Below are 10,612 nucleotides of genomic sequence, written 5' to 3'. Positions count from 1 at the left end.
TACAGTACATCTCCTCATGTACTGCACTAGACTGGCCAGTTCATTAAGTACTACAGTACGTCTCCTCATGTACTGCACCAGACTGGCCAGTTCATTAAGTACTACAGTACATCTCCTCCTCATGTACTTCATGAGAGTTGTTGTTGCCATCCTGTATCCGTCCCCCTGGTGTGAAATTCAGATGTACTGATCCAATGCATGTGTTGTTACACGTGGTCTGCCACAGGGAGGACGATTGGCCTCCTGTCCTGTCCCTGTAGTTCTGTCCTAGACATCTCACAGTGGGGACATTGCGCTGTATTGCCCTGGCCACATCTGCTGTCCTCAGTCCTCCTTGCACCATGACGCCTAAGGCACATTTACTTAGTTTAGCGAGGACCCTGAGCGTCTTTCTTTTGGTGTTTTTCAGAGTCAGTAGAAACGTCTTTTCACTTTTCTGATTTTCTAACTGGGACCAAACTTGCTGACCACTTAAGCTGTTATTGTCACCGGTCCAACAGAGGAGCACCTTCTCTAATGGCGTTTTTCCACTGCTGGTAATAGCTCGTCTCGCCTCGTCTCTACTCGACTCAACGCACTCTGCGTCGGTTTTCCGTTGCAGATTGAGTAACGCCTCAGCGTGGCTGGTCACCATAGCTACGCGGTCGGAAACTGCCTTGACGTAATTTTTAACGCGACTCACAACAGCACGTCGGAGGTGTGCTGTTTTTGACCGGTGAGATCTCTGGTTCTGACCTGCTGGGCTTCGTATAATCTTTATGAGAGTCATGGAGAGGCTTATGATAACGACTGGGATGCATCTGGGGCAGCAGAGCCGGGGGGGGGGGGGACACCGTCACAGGGTGCAGAGGAAGAAGACCGGGATGTACGGGAGGGTTTGATGGGCTACTTGGAAAGATAAATAAAAACTTTTCTTTGATAAATTGTTTTGTTTTTTTAAAAGTAACAGTGTGCAATATTGGAAACGACAAAAAGCCCCTAACAGCCCCTAGTAGCCCCCAGCAGCCCCTAGTAGCCCCTAACAGCCCCTAGTAGCCCCTAGTAGCCCCTAACAGCCCCTAGTAGCCCCCAGCAGCCCCTAACAGCCCCTAGTAGCCCCTAACAGCCCCTAGTAGCCCCCAGCAGCCCCTAGTAGCCCCTAGTAGCCCCCAGCAGCCCCTAACAGCCCCTAGTAGCCCCTAGTAGCCCCTAACAGCCCCTAGTAGAATTTTCACAATTTTTGTCTATGAATTTTCATAGACACTTTTAGGAAACAACTAAAGACCCACTTTTTTAAACTTGTTTTTTAGTTCAATACTGTGTTTTACTGTATCTGTTTGTTGTTTTAATTTATTTTATTTTTATTTTCATTTTATAAACTTGTGCAGCACTTTGTGATCCTGGTCTGTGAAAAGTGCTATAGAAATAATGTTTACTTACTTACTTACTTAGTAGCCCCTAACAGCCCCTAGTAGCCCCTAGTAGCCCCCAGCAGCCCCTAACAGCCCCTAGTAGCCCCTAACAGCCCCTAGTAGCCCCTAATAGCCCCTAATAGCCCCTAACAGCCCCCAGTAGCCCTTAACAGCCCCTAGTAGCCCCTAACAGCCCCTAGTAGCCCCTAGTAGCCCCTAACAGCCCCCAGTAGCCCTTAACAGCCCCTAGTAGCCCCTAACAGCCCCTAGTAGCCCCTAACAGCCCCTAGTAGCCCCTAGTAGCCCCTAACAGCCCCTAATAGCCCCTAATAGCCCCCAGTAGCCCTTAACAGCCCCTAGTAGCCCTTAATAGTCCCTAATAGCCCTTAATATTAAACATTTGAAAAGTGAGAATAGTGCAGAGAGTAGATAATCTGTCGGTGTCTGGCTAGATTTTTTTTTAATGTCCCGTTTGTTCGGACACACACTCCGCACTCTTTTTGCTCCGACAGCTTTGATGCTGCAAGGACCGCTACAGGAAACCCTTCCTACTGCAGGCCATAACACTCGTTAACACGTCATCGCTGGGGGCTGATGCTCCACAATACTGCACTATACTATATATTATACTATACTAAAACTGCACAAAGGACAACCTGCACAATTGGTTTATTTACATTTTAACATGCTATTTAAGCAGTTGCACATTTTGTTGTCCCATCCTGTATATATTCAAATATTTGTTCTTACATTATATTCCTATTATTATTTCATGTATACTGTATGTAAGTAAATGTTATCCTAGTGTCTCATTTATATGTATTTTCTGTGTTGTGTGACTGATGTACGTGTGCTGCTGTAAAACCGTAATTTCACATTATTTTGGGATTAATAAATATCTCTCTCTAAAGTTATTTAGATTTTTACAAAAGCGTGCTTAAAATAGTGAATTTAGGTGTGTAAAGTTGTATTATTTGGAGGTTTAGTTCTCTGGCACTTACAAACAAAGCAGCGACTCCTACGCCTCACCATGACGACCAGAGACGTGGTTCAACATTAAATATATATATATATATATATATATATATATATATATGTTACATAGTGATGACAGTCCGAGTAAAAAAAGTCCGAGTAAGCCATTACTAAGCCAAAAGAGGTGATAGAAATAAACTCCAATAAATAAATAAGTAATTGAAACAAACTGAAAATATTTAAATAAATAAAAACATGTAAATGTTTTGTATTTATAGCGCTTTTCTAGTCTTAACAACTGCTCAAAGTGCCTTTACATCTACAGGAAACATTCACCATACACATACATTCATACACTGTGGCCTGCTCATCAGATACACACTCACACACATCTACACACCTGCTCATCAGATACACACTCACACACATCTACACACCTGCTCATCAGATACACACTCACACACATCTACACACCTGCTCATCAGATAAACATGCACACACATCTACACACCTGCTCATCAGATACACACTCACACACATTCACACTCCGATGCCCAGCACCGGGGGCAACTCAGGGTTCAGGGTCTTGCCCAAGGACACTTGGACAATGACTGCAGGGGCGGGGATCGAACCACCAACCTTCAGATTGGCAGGCAACCTCTCTACCACTGAGCCACAGCCGCCCCTACATGTAGCCAGGTTGGTTCAGTGGTAGAAGGGGCACACATGTACACACACACATATATATATTTTTTGTTTTTTTAACTATTTATACTTGTGTTTTATCTGTTTTTTACTTTTAACTGATTTTGTATAAAGCACTCCCCCCCCCCCCTTCTCACCAAGCTGTCCTATCAAAGGTGGAAAAGCCTCAAAAAACAGAATAGGACCTGAGCATGTGCTTTTTGTCGGTTGTCGTGTAACATGTTTTATTTTGAAGGACTAGAGGAAGCGGAAGTAATTTTCTTCGCTGTGGCTGAAGCAAAATGGCGTCTTGTTGTTTTTACCTCGTCCGCGGAGACTTCCTTGTTGTAGAAATCAACGTGTGAGCTCCACCAGAGCCTGTGTGTTCCCGGGCGAGCCGTCGGACTCTGGGTGGTTTGTCCTCTTTAACTAGGTTTAACTCGGACTCATCTCCCGGAAGCTACGAAGCTAATCAACTTAGCTTAGCGTGCTAGCACGCTAGCAGCTAGTCCGAGTCGCTGTGTGAAAATGTGTAAAGTCCAGATGCTGAGAGCGTTGGTGGAGCAGCGACTAACTGCGGCTGCTGAAGAGATATTTGGGCTGTTTGAAAGAACGATAGCAGAGTACGAGGAGGAACTTTGTCGTTCAAAAGAGGAGAACGAGCGACAACGGGAACTACTGGACGCTGTTTTCAACCCTCAGCTCCGGGTCCACAGAGCAGGTTAGTCCATTAAACCTTCAGCTGGTCTTTCTCTCCTTCCTGTGCTCTCTTCTCTCAGCGACGATATGACGATAGGACGGATGGAAATAAGCATTTATTCATAACATCTGTTGGAATCTTCTCTCTTTAACAGGCCGACGCCAACCCACCAGACTCCATGTAAATAATCACTACTTTTATCATCGTAAAACACACTTCATTCAAAGTGTACAGAAACTAAAAAAAACTACGAAAAGCCGTCTTGGTTCATCTTTCCAGTGTTTCAACAATCACCACTCTGGTCTGGTTGGAATAAACTCTTAATTTACCCATTTACATGTGGAGATATGCTGCTCTATACACACTAAAAGTAGTGATTATTTACATGGAGTCTGGTGGAGATATGCTGCTCTATACACGCTAAAAGTAGTGATTATTTACATGGAGTCTGGTGGAGATATGCTGCTCTATACACACTAAAAGTAGTGATTATTTACATGGAGTCTGGTGGAGATATGCTACTCTATACACACTAAAAGTAGTGATTATTTACATGGAGTCTGGTGGAGATATGCTACTCTATACACACTAAAAGTAGTGATTATTTACATGGAGTCTGGTGGGTTTGGCGATGGTAAGTTTGGGCCTGATTTGTAGATAAACAAAGGCATAGTGTTGTAACCACTGAGGCTTAGAGAGTGTGTGTGAGTGTGTTTATGAGTAGGCCACAACCCCCGAGGAACTTCGTTTCAGACATAAATATATCTATAAATTACAGGAATGTGTGTGTTTGTATACAGCTGTTAGACATCATATCATCATACAGAGATAGTAGTATACAGCTGTTAGACATCATATCATCATACAGAGATAGTAGTATACAGCTGTTAGACATCATATCATCATACAGGGATAGTAGTATACAGCTGTTAGACATCATATCATCATACAGAGATAGTAGTATACAGAGATAGTAGTATACAGCTGTTAGACATCATATCATACAGAGATAGTAGTATACAGTTGTTAGACATCATATTATAATACAGAGATAGTAGTACACTGGTATTGGATCAATACTGGGTATCGGTCCATACGTAAGTTCAGGTATCAGAATCGGTATCAGGAGGCGGCTCTAGTTCAATGTACAATGTCTTCCTCGGTTGTAGGAGTAGGCTACACTGTAAGTCCGTAGTAGGCTATACAGTGGAGTTGCATTTAAAGTGGTTTGGGTTCATTTTGGCAGGAATACCACAGGCCAAGTAAGCGCCCATTCCAAACTACCAAATACACCTTATCAGCGGGCTCTGCACTTTATGAAATAATAATGAAAACAGGCGATGAGGTGTGGTTGTCAGGATCAGTGATGTATGACAGGGCTATAGAGTTCGACGTATTTGGTACATACATAATAACAAATAACTAATGTTAGAGAAATCTGTTCAGTTACACGTTTCTGGATTTTATAATTCAAAAAATATATAATATCTTAGCATATTGGATTTTTTGTTAAAAAAATAATTCTATCGGCATTGGCTTAAAAAATCCTGTATTGGTAGGGCTCTACTTTCTATTGCTATGGGTTAACAGTTACCATAGGAACGATCAGACTGTAAACAGGGCTATACTGCCGCCTGCTGGTAGGGGCAGTACACTACAGGTTGAAACACTTGCACTCTCCTACGGTGCCGTCTCTACTAGGTATTGTAACGATACACCAAAAAAGATTCGGTTCAAATTACGATTTTTGACACCCGATGAGATTTTGAGGAGAAAGAAGATATTTTTATTAAATACCGTTTGAAAAACCTGGGTAAACTGAACACCAAAGAACAGTAACATACCTAACAGCAACATTAACAACATACCTAAGTAAAATAAATAAATGACATATATATATATATATATATATATATATATATATATATATATATATATGTATTAGTAGTGGCTTATTAAATTAAAACACTTTGATATGTTATTAATCTGTTCGTTTATGCTAACATTGATCTCTGTCTTTGTCTCAGCCTTACCTTCACATTACAAAAATCATAATGCTGTTAAAGAGGAGCAGCAGGAGTGTAGCTCCAATGTGGACCAGCAGGACCCAGAGCCCCCCACACACATTAAAAAGGAACAGGAGGAACTAACTACATTCACTCCTTTCCCTGTGAAGAGTGAAGATGATGAAGGGAAAGCTGAGTCCTCACAGCTTCATCAAACACAAACTCAACACATGGAAACAGCAGCGGATGGAGAGGATTGTGGAGGACCAGAACCAGCCAGGAACTCACAGGAGACCAGAGAACCTCAGTCAGCTTTAAACTCTCTGGAACATGATTCAACAAAGAAACGATTCAGCTGCTCTGAGTGTGGGAGGAGATTTGGCCGCATGACGCATCTGAAGAGTCACATGATTACTCACACAGGAGAGAAACCTTTCAGCTGCCCATTCTGTTTGAAACATATTTCAAGGAGGGGAAATTTAAACAAACACATGAGAATCCACACAGGAGAGAAACCTTTTAGCTGCTCGGTCTGTAAGAAATCTTTTACCCATCAGGAAAGTTTACCGAGACACATGAGAATGCACACAGGAGAGGAACCATTCAGCTGCTCTGAGTGTGGAAAAAGATTTTTCAACAACTCACATCTGAAGAAACACATGGGAACTCATACAGAAGGAGAACCTGCTCTCAGCTGCTCTGTTTTTATTCCAAGATTTGGCCGCATGACACATCTGAAAAGTCACATGAAAACTCATACAAGAGAAAAAGCTTTTGGCAGCTTAGTCTTTAAGAAATCTTTTCCACAGGATTCACACCTATGCTCAAACATGAGAGTCCACACAGGAGAGAAACGACAGTTTAGCTGCTCATTCTGTGAGAGAGATTTCAAAACGAGTGGAAGTTTGGAGAAACATATGAGAATCCACACAACAAAGAGGCATGTGTATATATGCTTCGTCTGTGACAAACCTTTTATATACAGAGGGAGTTTAGATAAACACATGAGAGTCCACAAGGGACACGAACTGTCTACTTCCTGTGTTAGTGACCTAAAAAAGCAGCAGGACTGTAGCTCCATTGTGGACCAGCAGATGCCAACGCCCCCCACATACATAAAAGAGGAACAGGAGGAACTGTTTATCAGTCAGAAGGGAGAGCAGCTTCAAGGGCTGGAGGAGGCTGATATCACCAAGTTCCCATTCACTCCTGTCCCTGTGAAGAGTGAATGTGATGAAGAGGAAGCTCAGTCCTCACAGCTTCATCAGAGACAAACTCAACACATGGAAAGTCAACTATCCAATAGCTGTGACGCTGCCTCACAATATATCAAAGAAGAAACTGAAGTTTTGGATAATGATTGGAAGGAGACCAGAGAACCTCAGTCAGCTTTACACTCTCTGAATATCTCTGAAGTCCCGGTAAGTCGTATGACTGATACTCCTGGTAAAAAACTGATAAGCGTCTCTAAGTTTTGGAAAGGATTTGGCTGCAAGGCAAGTCTGAAGACAAACACAATCACAGAAAAGATTCTGTTCAGCTGCAGTGTTTGTGACCAAAGCTTCACCTGGTACAAACAGCTTAGGAACCATCAGTGTGTTGGCCGTCAGAGTCAAACTGAGGAGAACACAGAGGCAACAGAAGACATGGAAAGAGACGCTGATGGTGAAACTTGTGGAGGACCAGAACCAGCTAGGAACTCACATACAGTTTTACAACCAGAGACTGAAGAGCAGACTGGAGACTCCGTTGATCCTGAGACTGATGACAGTGCTGATTGGAAGGAGACCAGAGAACCTCAGTCTGCTTTAAACTCTCTGAAGAATGAGGACGTTCCAGTCAGTGATGAGAGAAGTAGTGCTGCTGATAAATTTATCTGCTCTGAGTGTGGTAAAAGATTTCGCACCCAGGCATATCTAAGCATCCACATAAGAATTCATACATTAGAAAAACCTTTCAGCTGCTCAGTCTGTAAGAAATCTTTTTCACAGAAAGGCAATTTACAGAAACACATGGTAAGCCATACAGGAAAGAAAAAATATAGTTGTTCCGTTTGTGGACAAAAATTCATGTACAAGGAACATGTAAATTCACACATGAAAACACACACAGGAGAAACATCTTTCAACTACTCATTTACAGAAAGACACAAACCCTTTAAAAGTCGCACTGGAGAAAAAACATTTAGTTGTTCTGTCTGTGGTGACATATTTTCAAATAGGTCAAATCTGTCTCAACACATGACCGTCCACACGAGAGAGAAACGATTCAGCTGCAGTGTTTGTGAAGAAAGATTCAGTTTGCAGTCAGAGATCGAAACGCATAAATGTGCCGGTTGTCAGTGATCACAGCGTTAGAGTAAAACTGGGGAGAACAGAGAGGCGGAGCCTCCAGGCAGCAGAGAAACTCAACGCATGGAAACAAAAGTTGGTGGAGAGGACTGTGGAGTACCAGAACCAGCCAGGATCTTACATCCACTTGTACATCCAGAGACTGAAAACAGGTCTGCGGAGGGTTAGGGTGAAAACAGGATTTCAGGGAACACTTTACAATTAAAATTGCAAGCAGCAATTGACGAGCCTAACCCCACACCGTGTGACAGGGTATGCAACTGGACACCGGCCCACACTGCTGTGTATAATGTATACAATTTAGACATTTTTTCTGCACCAGAGGTCCCAAACCTTTGTTAATCTAGAGCCTACTTTAAAACCAAAAGACAAAAGTGGCTACTTGCATAAAATCTCTTACATTACACAAATAAAATCTACATGAAATTTAAAGTTGGGCCCTTTAAGTTATGAGTCACTATTGAACACTTCGCCAAATCGATGCGTAAGATCTTTAAAATATCAATATTTTCACTAGTTCTGATCTGTGGGGATTTTTCGAACATCTTAAGCCCCTCAATTACCTAATAAATGTAAATACTTACATTTTAGCATTTTAGCATTTTAGCATTTCAGCGTTCATACACATTTTCTAGTTCAGATACTTTTTAGGGCCAAATTAACTGGGTTTTATTTACATGAAAGTTTATGACACACTCCGTAATGGCTGAAAGGAAATTATTTTTCATAGAAATATGAAGCTTTTTTTTCAGTACATTATCTTCCAATTTGGAGGATTGCAAGAATATTTTGGTTTAGAACGGTAATCTAAATATTTGCGTCAGCTTCATATTTCTGTGGGAATAGAAGCTGTTTGTTTGTTCACACTCAGTTCATATATCAATTATTGTATGAAGTAACTGTGAACTAACATTCCTGAATTGATGTTCCAATTAGTGGGAACTTATCACATAAAGTCAGTGACTTAATCATTTCCTAATTGTGAGCAGCAGGAATTCATCATACATCTTGAATTAACAATTTGACTTAATATAAAATGTTTCCGGATTTCACAGAAACATTTGTTCACATATGGCTATTATCATAACTTATTGAAGAGATTACATCAGCCTCAGATCACAATGATTTTTATCTTGATTTATCAAAAGCTTTCTATTTAGAAAATGACATTTTACTCGCTAAAGTAAGTTTCTTTGGCTTTTAATGTAAAGTACTTCAATGGGTACTTCAGTAAGTACTTAGACAAGGCAAACTGATTCAAATGTGCTCTTTTTACAAAAAAAACGACTTGAGTGGGGTCCCACAGGGGTCAATCCTTGGCCCTCTTCTTTTTCTGACAAACTACTTAGCCTCAGTCTCCCAAACCGTGTTAACAAACCCTGATTGGTTGGGTCCATTCAGTGTTTCCTATTGTACTAAACTGCTTCTTTTCTTTTTGGACAGGAGATACCTTAGGGATACATGTATATGTAGTACTTTATGCTCTCCTTGTATTTAATCCGTTCCGTTGATATTTTTACGTTTGTGTGACGACATAAAACTGACTTGTTTCGTAAAAGAAATGTTAGCAGTCACATGTATCTTTTTGGTTTTATTAATAAAAAACAATGGATTGACTGTATGCGTTGGAAGAGCCAGGTTTAGTTCTATTATTTTGAAAGGTCAATTACAGTAATTAGGGCAACGCGGGGGGCGGAGGGAGCAAAGTAATACCTGTTTACCTTTTTGTTTTGATGAAGGAGAGAGGGGGTGACAAGGGAAGTCTGTTTTCAGGCTGGTTTTAAGTTTTTCCAATGCTGTTTTATGTCTGTTTAATTTTGTGAATTTTGTATGCCAGCAATACAATTATGGGATGTAACCTTGTTTGTGTTAATGAAAATAAATATATAAAACACAGTTGCCTCCGTGATCATTACCGGCGAGCGCGTGTGGCTCGTTAGTTAATCCTCTACTCAGTGATTTCCAGATGTCGTCTACATGTGTAGTTTGAAGTGTTTGAGGTGATAATGAACGTAACCCACTATTAGAGATTCAGTCAGGTTGCTGTTTATATTTCACACAATAATTAACATTTTAAGTAAAGTATACTACACTGTTCTGTACAGATTCTAAAAACAAATCCATACAGGAGAGAAAGCTTTCATCAGCTCAGTGTGCGGTGAAGGTTTTGTAAAAAAGGGAAATCTAAAAAGCTACAGTTGGGTTCGAAAGTTTGGGCCCCCCAGGTAAAAATGTGTATTAATGTGTATAAAGAAGCCAAGAAAAGATGGAAAATCATTCGTATAATATGTCACAAAAAGTTAGATTTTATTTCATCATTTACACTTTCAAAATAACAGAAAACAACAAGATGGCGTCTGCAGAGGTTTGGGCAGCAGCATCAGTAGAGTTTGTATCATCACTGAATGTATATTATATACATTATTGAATATACACTCACCGGCCACTTTATTAGGTACACCTGTCCAACTGCTCGTTAACACTTCATTTCTAAGCAGCCAATCA

General features: G+C 41.0%; 1 protein-coding gene across 4 annotated transcripts in view; it reads left to right on the top strand.

Moving 5' to 3' along the window:
* Nucleotides 1-10,612, top strand: part of LOC117956459 — a 24,630-nt gene that overhangs the window by 1,711 nt on the left and 12,307 nt on the right. The window contains exon 2 of one of the 4 annotated variants that reach the window (XR_004659276.1): nt 6,112-6,355. The exons of the other annotated variants lie outside the window; for them this stretch is intronic. The gene's annotated coding sequence lies outside the window, so the exon portion shown is untranslated. Of the gene's footprint in view, nt 1-6,111; nt 6,356-10,612 lie in introns of those variants that run through there. 4 annotated transcript variants of the gene reach the window in all.

The sequence above is a fragment of the Etheostoma cragini genome, chromosome 14 (genome assembly GCF_013103735.1).
Source record: "Etheostoma cragini isolate CJK2018 chromosome 14, CSU_Ecrag_1.0, whole genome shotgun sequence".
Classification (NCBI taxonomy): Eukaryota; Metazoa; Chordata; class Actinopteri; order Perciformes; family Percidae; genus Etheostoma; species Etheostoma cragini.
Note: the sequence above shows the minus strand (reverse complement) of the source record. Positions and strands in the feature narration are given on the sequence as shown.